Source organism: Thamnophis elegans, chromosome 2, assembly GCF_009769535.1.
Source record: "Thamnophis elegans isolate rThaEle1 chromosome 2, rThaEle1.pri, whole genome shotgun sequence".
Lineage (NCBI taxonomy): Eukaryota > Metazoa > Chordata > Lepidosauria > Squamata > Colubridae > Thamnophis > Thamnophis elegans.
Window position 1 is genome coordinate 150,698,968 of NC_045542.1, and position 11,883 is coordinate 150,710,850.

At 44.1% G+C, this 11,883-nt stretch overlaps 1 non-coding gene across 1 annotated transcript; it reads right to left on the reverse strand.

Annotated features, from left to right (window-relative positions):
• Window positions 1-1,521: 1,521 nt before the first annotated feature.
• On the reverse strand, window positions 1,522-1,628 carry LOC116505097. Its single transcript, XR_004254886.1, has one exon. It is a non-coding gene; the product is annotated as a U6 spliceosomal RNA (small nuclear RNA).
• Between the last annotated feature and the right edge of the window lie 10,255 nt (window positions 1,629-11,883).

An 11,883-nucleotide genomic window follows, 5' to 3' on the forward strand; every position in this document is an offset into this window, starting at 1 on the left:
CATGTGATCCTCTCGGATAATCACCCTGGATGCCAGACGATTAGCAGCTCTGCTAATGAGGTGGATTCCTGTCTCTCTGGAGTGACCGGGGAGGGAAGGGGTGGGGGAGAGTTTTCGCCTTTTTTTTTAAAAAAAAAGTTTGTTTTAAAAATGTTATTTCTTCTACATACATCCCCAAATATACAATCTCGTAGCTATTATTAATAACGTTTGTTATCGTTTAACATTTATAGCAATTTTTCTTTCCCTACGTTTAAAATTATAATCGAGATTGCTTTTCTGCCATCTAGGTCACCCGTCTTATTTTACAACGACCGTACTTCTTCTTCCTTCCTTCCCTCCCTTCTTCTCTCCTTCTCTCCTTTCTTCTTTCCTTTCCCTTCTCTACTTCCCCTTCCTCTCCACCACTCCTTCCCTCTTCTTCCCTTTCCTACCCTCTCTCCTACTCTTACTTCCCCTCCAGTTCTTCCTCTCCTTTTCCCTTTCTTCTTTCCCTCTCCCTTTCTCCTCTCCTCTCCCTATCTTATTCCCTCTTTCCGTTGTTGGGTTTACCTATTTCCTTCGCCTTCTGTGGTTGGAAGTTGTTAACCGAATTGTAGCCTCTTTCTTCTCTTCCTCTTCTCTCTTTTCTCTGACTTACAGAATACAGAATAATGGAGGTGGAAGGGACCTTGGAGGTCTTCTAGTCCAACCCCTGCTCAAGCAGAAGAGCCTATATCATTTTAGACCAGGGGTCTCCAACCTTGGCAACTTTAAGCCTGGAGGACTTCAACTCCCAGAATTCCCCAGCCAGCATCGCTTTGCTGGGGAATTCTGGTAGTTGAAGTTGGCTAGGTTTAAAGTTGCCAAGGTTGGAGATCCTCGTTTTAGACAACTGGCTGTCCAGTCTCTTCTTTTTTTTTTAATTGAATTTTTTTTTTAAAAAAAGGCTTTTACAAATATTTACCTCCCCTCCCCCACCCTCCCCTCCCAAGCCCACCCCCCCATCCTCCCCCCCCCCACTTCCCAGAACAAATACAGGGTATAAATCTTTAACAAAGATGTTCTAAAATAAACTTAAAGAAAGTTAGTATCATCTTTCATTTGAGCTTTAACTCCTCTTTTGTTAGGCTAATTCTAAACAGATTATATCATTCCTCGCTTTTTCAGTCAAAAACTATCTGGAATTTCTTAGTCCCATATTTATCTTGAATATAATCAATCCATCTTCTGCACTCCAGTTTATATTTCTCATCTGAGTGGTCCTTAAGATATGCTGATATTTTAGCCATCTCTGCAAAGTTTGTTACTTTTAATGTCCGTTCTTGAATAGTAGGCAAATCTTCCTTCTTCCAGTATTGCGCCACCAACAGTCTCGCTGCCGTTATTAAGTACAAAATCAAGTTAGTCTCTATAACAGTACAATCAGTGGTTATACCTAACAGGAATAACTGAGGGGTAAACTTTATCCTTTTTTTAAAGAACATTTTGCATAATGCACCATATTTTTATCCAAAATGCTTTAACCTTTTTACAAGTCCAAAAAATATGGAACGCTTCACGAATTTGCGTGTCATCCTTGCGCAGGGGCCATGCTAATCTTCTCTGTATCGTTCCAGTTTTAGTATATGTGCTGCCGAAGCGAGCACCAGTCTCTTCTTAAAAGCCTCCAGTGATGAAGCACCCACAACTTCTGAAAGTAAAGCTGTACTACTGGTTAATTGTCCTCACTGTTAGGAAATTTCTTCTTAGTTCCAGATTTCTTCTTTCCTTGGTTACTTTCCATCCATTGCTTCTTGTCGTCGGATGTTTTGAAAAATAAGTTGCCCCCCTCTTCTTCGGGGAAGCCCCTGAAATATTGGAACACTGCTGTGATGTCACCATACTTCTTCTTTTCCTTAGATTGATGTAATCAGAATAGAGCTGGAAGGGACCTTGGAGGTCTTCTAGTCTAAGCTCCTGTTTACGCAGGAGACTTTATATATACCATTTGAGACAAGTGGCTGTCCAGTCTCTTAAGAGTCTGCAGTGATGAAGCTCCCACAACTTCTGAAGGCAAACTATCCCATTGGTTGATCGTCCACACTGTTAGGAAAATTTTCCTTAGTTTGAGATTGCTTCTCTCTTTGATTAAGGTAGTTCCCCTCCATTGTTTCTTGACCTGCTTTGGTGATTTGGGAAATAAGCTGACCCTCTTCTTTAAGTGGTAGCCCCTGAAATATTGGAACACTGCTGCTCCTTCCCAAACTATCATTTCCAAACCTACACCAGGAAATTCCTTATCAAGCCTCGCCACATTCACAAAATTATCTGCAGAGTTTCCTGTTTCCAGAATACTTTCTCACACTACTGTAGATAGTTTTATTTAAAAAAATATATGCAGAAGGCAGGGGAGAAGATGACTAGAAGTGTTGAAGTTGTAGCGTCTGTGGTGGGTCCCTGGCATCTTTGTCACATTTTGGGATGCTCTGCCCAAAGCGATCCCTTCGTTTGAATCACAATGACCAAGTTCACACAACATACCCAACCCAAACTGAGAAAGCCCTAATTCATAGGATGAAATGAGGGAGAAAGTTGAGAGAGCCTCAGTTTGTCTCCATTGGATGCTACTATGGCTTTGAAGTGCTTTACTGTAGGATGGAAAGGAGGAAGAAACCTTGAGTCACTGGGAGACAGGCTGTATATAGATTTAAATGATTATAATAATGATGTTGATAGTGGGACATGGTGGCTCAGTGGCTAAGATGCTGAGCTTGTCGATCAGAAAGGTTGGCAGTTCGAATCCCTAGCGCCGCGTAACAGAGTGAGCTCCCGTTACTTGTCCCAGCTTCTGCCAACCTAGCAGTTCGAAAGCACGTAAAAAATGCAAGTAGAAAAATAGGAACCACCTTTGGTGGGAAGGTAGCAGCTAAGAACTAAGAAAATTTCAGATAGCTTATGATTAAAGAAATTAAGAATGATATAAACTGTTTAGAGTTAGCCTAGCGAGGAGGAGTTAAAGCTCAAGTGAAAGATGTTATTAACTTTTTTTCTTTTTAAGCTTATTTAGGTATGTTTTTGTTAAAGATTTATACCTTGTATTGGTTCTGGAAAGTCTGGGGGGGGCGTTGGGGGGGGTGTTGGGGGGAAGGGTGGGGGAGGGAAGCAAATATTTGTAAAAGCTTGTTTTTTAAAATTTTCAATTAAAAAAAATAGGAACCACCTTTGGTGGGAAGGTAACAGCGTTCCGTGCACCTTCAGAATGACGAGCACATATGTGTGAGGGAACCTTTACCTTTTACCTGTCATGATGTTGATGATACAATGATGTAAACATTAATCACCCAGTTCTGAAAATGCAATTTTCTGCTTTCACATGAATCTCTCCTTCCTTAAATAAAACCGACAACTCTCTTGGGAGGTGGGAAGTGCATGCAGAAAGAAAGCAAATAGTTTGATACTGTACTAATATAAGAAAAGTGAGTTTTCAAGGTGCCGTATTTTTCAAAGTACCTTTTTGCCCCCCCAAAAGAGGGAGAAAACCTGGGTGCACCTTATACACAGAATACAGCATTTTTGGCCCCTGAAACCCCACTCCCTTCACCAAAATGGACGTGCAGAGGGGTTGGGAGGCCTGCAAAGTGCTCCTGGTACTGGGGAGGGCAAAAACAAATTAAAAATGGGCTGTTTTTTGCTCATTTTTTGCCCCAGTCCCCAGAAGCACTCTACAAGCTTCCCAAAGCCTATGCATGCCTTTTCTTTTTGAAAAAAAAAAAAAAAAGGCCAATTTTTGTGAAAAATAGGCTGGTTTTTGCTCGTTTTGGCCCTCCCCAGGAGCACTTTGCAGACCTCTCAAACTTTTTGCATGAGGCGTGCAGAGGGTTTGGGAGGCCTGCAGAGTGCAAAAACTTTTTTAAAAAATTTACCTCTTCAAAATCTTGATGTGTCTTATACGCCGGTGCGTCTTATACCCCGAAAAATACAGTATGTAGGTTAAAGAGAATTTATTTATTTATTTATTTATTTATTTATTTATTTGTCTTGTATGCCGCCCACTCCCGAAGGACTCCGGGCGGCTCACAATAGACAAGGGAAAGGGGATAAATAGACAAAGACAGAGACAACACTTTAAAAACACAACATTCACAATTTCCGTGGGGCTGGATGTTTCACAAGCCCCCCGGTCTGCTGGAGCAGCCAGGACTTGGTGGCTTTACGGAAGGCCGGGAGGGTAGTAAGGGTCTGGATCTCCACGGGGAGGTCATTCCAGAGAGCTGGAGCTGCAACAGAGAAGGCTCTCCCCCGGGGATCGCCAGCCGACATTGGCTGGCAGATGGAATCCGGAGGAGACCTAACCTGTGAGATCTGATCGGTCTGAGGGAGGTAATCGGCAGGAGGCGGTCTCTCAGGTACAAGAGAGAATCCAGATAAGTCCAATTTTTACTATCTTTGAAAGTAAATAAAATTAGCTAAGTTCTCTCAGAAGGTGGCAGTGTCTAGCCAAATTTTATGGGTTCCATCAGCACCTTTCAGCAAAGTTCAACTCGGAGAAGCAGTTTATTTATTTATTTGTTTGTCAAACACGTACCAGGTAACGGGCATAAATATAAACATGGACATGAACGAAAGACATGAATGCAAATAAATGGGGACAGTAGAACCCCCCCCCCTTACAGACCTCTTAGGAATGGGGTGAGGTTCACAGTAGACAGTTTAGGGTAGAAGCCGTGGGGGTTTGAGCCTGTTACAACGGAGTCAGGTAGAGCATTCCAGGCGTTGAAGTTGTATTTTCTGCAATTGAGTTTGGTGTTGTTTACCTTGAGTTTGTATCGATTGTTTCCCCGTGTATTATTGAGGTTGAAGCTGAGATAGTCATTGACAGATAGGACATTGTAGCAGATAATTTAGTGTACTATGCTCAGGTCAGATGTAGTTCCAGGTTATCCAAGCCCAAAGTTTTAAGCCTGGTGGCATAAGGGATCGGGAGCAGAGGAGTGGAGTACTCTTCTCGTGAAATACCTCTAGATCCGCTTGATCGTATTAATGTCCGATGTATACAGTGTGGACTCCAGGCAGATGAGCTGTATTCAGGAAATGGTCTGGCAAAGGTTTTGTATGCCCTAGTTAGGAGTATAATCTAGTGGTTAAGATACCAGGCTAGAATCCAGCAGATGGTGAGTTCTAGTCCCACTTTAGGAATGAGAGACAGCCAGTTATTCTCTCTTAGCCCAACCCACATCACAGGATTGTAGCTGTGGGGAAAATAGGAGGAGGAAGGAATATTAAATATGCTCACTGCATGAGTTATTTATAAAAAGTAATAAAAGTGGGATTTAAAAAAATATTTTAAAAAATTCAGACTTGCTTCATTCTTGGCTAAGAGACCCAGCAAGAACTTGTAAGTAAGTTGGAAATTGAAAATCACATTGCGACACATTCTGTCTTTTGTCTAAGTATATTTGTCCATTTAGTAACGATGTTTTACTTTTATGAGGGACGTGGTACCTCAATGGCTAAGATGCTGAGGTTGTCGATCAGAAAGGTTGGCAGTTCGGCGGTTTGAATCCTTAGCCTGACATAATGGAGTGAGCTCCCGTTTACTTGTCCCAGCTTCTACTAACCTAGCAGTTGGAAAGCACGTAAAAAATGCGAGTAGAAAAATAGGGACCACCTTTGGTGGGAAGGTAATAGCATTCCGTGCACCTTTGGCATTTAGTCATGCTGGCCACATGACCACGGAGACGTCTTTGGACAGCGCTGGCTCTTCGGCTTTGAAACGGAGATGAGCACCACCCCCTAGAGTCAGGGACGACTAGCACATATGTGCAAGGGGAACCTTTAGCTTTACCTATTACTTTAATCCTTCTCATCTCTTTCATTACCTTCTCTATTAGCATCATTATTAGGATTATTATCCTTCGTTATTATGATTATGATTACTTTGTTGTTTTGTGTGCACACTGAGCGTTTATGCACAAATTCCTTGTGTCGCTAATCACACTAGACCAGTAAAGTATTCTATTTGTATCTCTGCAGACAAGTCTAAAGGGTTACTTATTTAAGCTGTAACTTAGCAGAATGTTGAAAGTGAGCTAGCATCTTTATCTAACTCAAGTTGGTGAGCTGACTGTTCCCATTTATTTCTGTTTTTATTGACTTATCAGATTTACAGAGCCCTCCATCTCACATGATTCTGGGCGGTGAGCAACAAAACCAACAATTTGAACAGTCTCAAACAATCACTTAAAACAAACATAAATACAAAGAAAACCCTGGGAGAAATACACCAGAATCTCACATGGGCAAGTAAGTCCTCAGGTTATCTTACTGGAGGGAACTCACTTAGGAGTCTACGTTTCTATAATACAACCAATTCACCGGCTCTGCTCCCAGAGCAGGGGTGTCAAACTCAAGGTCTGGGGGCTGGATCCGGCCCACGGGGTGCTTAGATCTGGCCTGTGGGCCTGCCCTGGAAACAGTGAAAAATCAGCTTGCGCGGCCCTCCCGAACTCCGTTTCCACTGACAGAGGGTTGCAGGAGTCGGTCACAGCTGAAAATGGAGCTCAGGAGCCCGTTTCCAATGACAGAGGTTTTGCAGAGCCGAGGTGGTTAGGGTGCAGTACTGCAGACCACTTCAGCTAACTGTTATCTGCAGTTCAGTGGTTCAAATCTCACCGGCTCAAGGTTCACTCAGACTTCCATCCTTCCGAGGTGGGTAAAATGAGGGCCCGGATTGTTGTTGGGGGCAATATGCTGACTCTGTAAACCGCTTAGAGAGGGCTGAAGGCCCTATGAAGCGGTATATAAGTCTAACTGCTATTGCTATTGCTATTGCAGGAGTCTGTCACAGCTGAAAATGGAGCTCAAGAGCCCGTTTCCAATGACAGAGGTTTTGCAGGAGTCCGTCGCAGCTGAAAATGGAGCTGGGGAGCCTGTTTTCACTGGCAGAGCACTTGGGCCACCACAGGTGCCCCCCACGACACAAGTGAAGTCCAGCTGGCCATGCCACGCCCAGCCCCCTCGAGGTCAAACCCAACCCAGATGCAGCCCTCAAGGAAATCGAGTTTGACACCCCTGTCCTAGAGGCTTGGCCTCTAATGGCTAGAGAATTGCTCCCCAAGAACTACAATGATCTGCTTTTGAAAGCAACATCTGGTCCGAAGCAGCGTGCTAAAGCTGTGAAAAGGAGCCAGTCAGAGGAAGCACATGACTTCCTCCTTGAGAGAGCTATGGAGTACGCTTTGTATTAAAACCGGTGTCTGGTGACTGTTATGGCCTTTTATGGTGTTGGAACCAGAAGGGCTGCCGTGTGTGTGTGTGTGTGTGTGTGTGTGTGTGTGTGTGATCTGTGTCAGATCTCACATTCCTCCCCCCCCCCCCGCCCTTCCAGCCCTTCCAGGCTGAGCAAAAGGCAACAGATGAGGTTTGTCAGACCTCCTGGTAACAACCATATTATTTTGGGCACTGCCTGCTTAGGATGGGTTGGTTGTCTTGAGCTTTATATGGGCAAACTGCTTTGCCTGGCAAGATGATTTTATCGGCTGCCTAAGAACTGTGGAAATTACAGCCCAGCACATCTGGAGGGAACTAGGTTGCAGATGTTTCCTGCCAGCTGTTTCAACGCCAGTGGCTGCAATTTCTGCCAATGTACATTTTTAAAAACAATGTACATTTTTAAAACAAAAAAATATACATCTATATGCTGTATATAAAAATAGCTCGCTCTCTCTCTCTCTCTCTCTCTCTCTCTCTCTCTCTCTCCCTCCCTCCCTCCCTCCCTCCCTCCCTCCCTCCTCCCCTGTGTGTGTGTGTGTGTGTGTGTGTGTATGTTCCAGCATAACTCTGGAACACCTCAAGCAATTTCAACCAAACTTGGTACACAGATGACTCTGGAGACAAATACTATAGGGGTAAGACACCCCTAACACCCCTCGGGGAGGGGGTGTTCTGAGGACCCAGATTGTTGGGGGCAATATGCTGACTCTCTGTAAACCGCTTAGAGAGGCCTGAAAGGCCTATGAAGCGGTATATAAGTCTACTGCTATTGATTTATTGATTTATTGATTTAAGATACAGCCTGTCGTGCCTTCAAATGGCTTCTACTGTACTGCTGTAAAATGGCTCCTACTGTACAGCGCAGTGGAGTTGCCATAGTAATGGCTTCACAATACTCCACAAGGAGGCTTCCTTTGGTAAGGGGGAAAATCCAACATTAGAAATTACGTTTGGTCCAGACATTTCCCCCCTATAAATAAATACCCCCAAAATGCTGGGTTATCAGCTCATATATATCTATATCTATATCTATACCTATACCTATACCTATACCTATACCTATACCTATACCTATACCTATACCTATACCTATACCTATACCTATACCTATACCTATACCTATACCTATACCTATATCCATCCATCCATCCATCCATCCATCCATCCATCTCTCTATCTCTATCTCTATCTCTATCTCTATCTCTATCTCTATCTCTATCTCTATCTAGTTTATGAGCCCTCAAAGCAACAATTTCTGTTTCCTCTTTTTTGTCTAGCTTGTCACCATGGTCAAGAATGATCAGATACAGTGTAGTATAAATGTAAGTGCTTTATAAAGTTAAATGTTTCAACCTTAAGACAATGGTGTGCCCAGAAAAAATATATGAGGGATTAGAATAGAATAGAATAACAGAGTTGCAATGGACCTTGGAGGTCTTCTAATCCAACCCCCTGCTTAGACAGGAAACTCTACACCACTTCAGACAAATGGATATCCAACCTCTTCTTAAAAATTTCCAGTGTTGGAGCATTCACAACTTCTGGAGGCAAATTGTTCCATTGATTCATTGTTCTAACTGTCAGGAAATTTCTTCTCAGTTCTAAGTTGCTTCTCTCCTTGATTAGTTTCCACCCATTGCTTCTTGTCCTGTCCTCGGGTGCTTTGGAGAATAGTTTGACTCCCTCTTCTTTGTGGCAGCCCCTGAGATATTGGAACACTGCTATCATGTTTCCCCATGTCCTTCTTTTCATGGATTATCCAGTAGGAGAATATGTCAGAAAAGGTTTAATTCCAATGATAACATTCCTTCCACATCTGGCACCTGCTACTATTCCTTGGCTTATGACCAAGACTGAGCCCAACGTTTCTGTTGTTAAGTGAGTTTTGCCCTATTGTACAACTTTTCTTGCCGCCGTCGTTAAGTGAATCCCTGCAATTGATAAGTTAATAACCAAGTTGTTAAATGAACCTGGCATCCCCATTGAACCTTGCTTGTCAGAAGGTCGCAAAAGGGGCTCACATGACCTTGGGACACAGCAACGGTCATAAACATGAACCAGTTGCCAAGCAAATCTGAATTTTGATCACAGGATCATGGGGCTGCTGCAAAGGTCATAACTGTGAACAGTGGTTGTAAGTCACATTTTTCAATGCTGCTGTAACTTTGAATGGCCACTAAATGAACTGTTGTAAGGTCCACTACATGACTACCTGTAGTAGGACGTTTTGAGAGAGCCGCACACAAGTGGTATTCAGCTGGTTCGGACCTGTTCACCCAAACCAATAGTGGCAATTGCATGCCCACCCCCCGCCCTGGTTTTATGCCGTCCTGTTTTCAAGCTGCACGCATGCGTGCAAGCCCCATGCACGATCAAAGCGCATGCACAGAAGTCCAAAACGCATACGTGGACATTTGCAAACCGGTAGGGAAAGTAAGTGAATATCACCCCTGGCAACCGCGCCATGTTCAATTGCTTGGCTATTTCGGTTGTTGTTCTTGCTGTTCCTCTCCACGTTTCTCCTTTCTCCTGCAAAAGCCTAGGGATGAATGATGGGTTGTTTTTAAAAGATTGTGGCGGCTGGCCATGAGTCTTCCATTCATCGGATGGCATAGAGGGGTTTTTATGTTCCCAGTCCAGGCCTGGCTCTTTCTGAGTGTTTCTGACTTTGATCAGGGCATCAAGAGGGTTAATTTAACTCAGAACAGAATCTGCTGGAGTTCAGATCTTTTCTTTTTTCTATGTGCCCTTATATAATGCATGCAGAGGTGCTATTCAGCAGATTCTGACCAGTTCCGGAGAACCGGTAGCTGAAATTTTGAGTGTGGTTTGGAGAACCGGTAAATATCACTTCTGACTGGCCCCCATCCCATCAAGTCCCCATCAAGAGCCGAGGTGGCGCAGTGGTTAGAGTGCAGTACTGCAGGCCACTTCAGCTGACTGTTATCTGCAGTTCGGCGGTTCAAATCTCACCGGCTCAGGGTTGACTCAGCCTTCCATCCTTCCGAGGTGGGTAAAATGAGGACCCAGACTGTGGGGGAGATATGCTGACTCTGTAAACCGCTTAGAGAGGGCTGAAAGCCCTATGAAGCGGTATATAAGTCTAACTGCTATTGCTATTGTTATTGCTATTGCAGGAGTCCGTCACAGCTGAAAATGGAGCTCAGGAGCCCGTTTCCAATGACAGAGGTTTTGCAGGAGTCCATCACAGCTGAAAATGGAGCTGGGGAGCCTGTTTTCACTGGCAGAGCACTTGGGCCACCACAGGTGCCCCCCACGACACAAGTGAAGTCCAGCTGGCCATGCCATGCCCAGCCCCCTCGAGGTCTGAAAGCCCTATGAAGCGTTATATAAATCTAACTGCTATTGCTATTGCTAAGTCTCTGCCTCCTGAGTCTCAGCTGATTGGGAGGGAATGGGGATTTTTGCAGTATCCTTCCCCTGCCACGCCCACTAAGCCACACCAACAGAACTGGTAGTAAAAATTTTTGAATCCCACCACTGATGGCATGTAGTATGTACCTATTATATGTATTAGATACGACCACAATTAATTGACCCTACCTTCCCCCTGTGCTTCCTGCTCCCCTTCCACTCAGGTTTTATTCCTTTACTATTTTACATTTTTGTCACCATTCATTTTATCCATTCATTTATTATTTAACCTTTTTTTTTTGTAAATCACCCAGATCAACCTCATGGCAAGAAGGGGACAATAGGATATTTTCAAATAAATGTGACAAACAAATAAAAAAGAAATATATTTCAGTACCCTAATGAATCTTGCTGAGTTGTTAACTTTTATAGCATCATTCATATCTGTCTCCACTTTAGTATGTGGAGGAAGGCTAACTCTACAAGGAGGAAAATGCACCCGGTACATGTTTATTGGCTCTCTCAACTATTCCTGTAGGTTGTGTGTGTGTGTGTGTGCATGTTTGTGTGTATGTGTTTGCATCAATGCTGGCTCCCTACCAATAGTGGGATTCAGCCGGTTCGATGCTAATTTTACATCTGGTTGCAAGAACTGGTTGTCTGCACCCACCCCTCCCCTCCCAGGAGTCTCCACACAGCCCGTTTTGGATGCCAGGTAAGTGCAGGACTCACACGGAGGCTCTGCGAGGGCAAAAAATCGGCCTCCTTAAAGTTTCGGAAATCTGGAAATGGGCCCCCATAGCCCATCCGGGGAGGACATTTTCGCCCTCCTGGAGGCTCAAGGAAAGTCCCAGAGCCTCAGGAGCAGTGATGGGTTTCACTTTTTTTTAGAACCTCTTCTGTAGGTGTGGCCTGCTTTGTGGGAGTGGCTTGCCAGCCATGTGACCGGGTGGAAGTGGCTTGGCAGTCATGTGACTGGGTGGGTGTGGCCAACTTGTAAAATGTGGTGAAACTCACTTAACAACGCTCTTGCTTAGCAAACAAAATGTTGGCTCAGAAACTCTGGCATTTGAAGCACGCAAGTTTTAAAGTTGTCCAGTTACATGACCCTTGCACCACTAACCCTTTAGAAAAAAACCCCCAGGGCTGTTCAAACTTGACAGCTTTAAGACTTGTGGACTTCAACTCCCAGAATTCCTCCTCTCGATCTTCATCTTGATGATGTGCGGACGGGTGGGGAGAGGGAGCTGGAACCGGTTCTAAGCGGCACTGTAG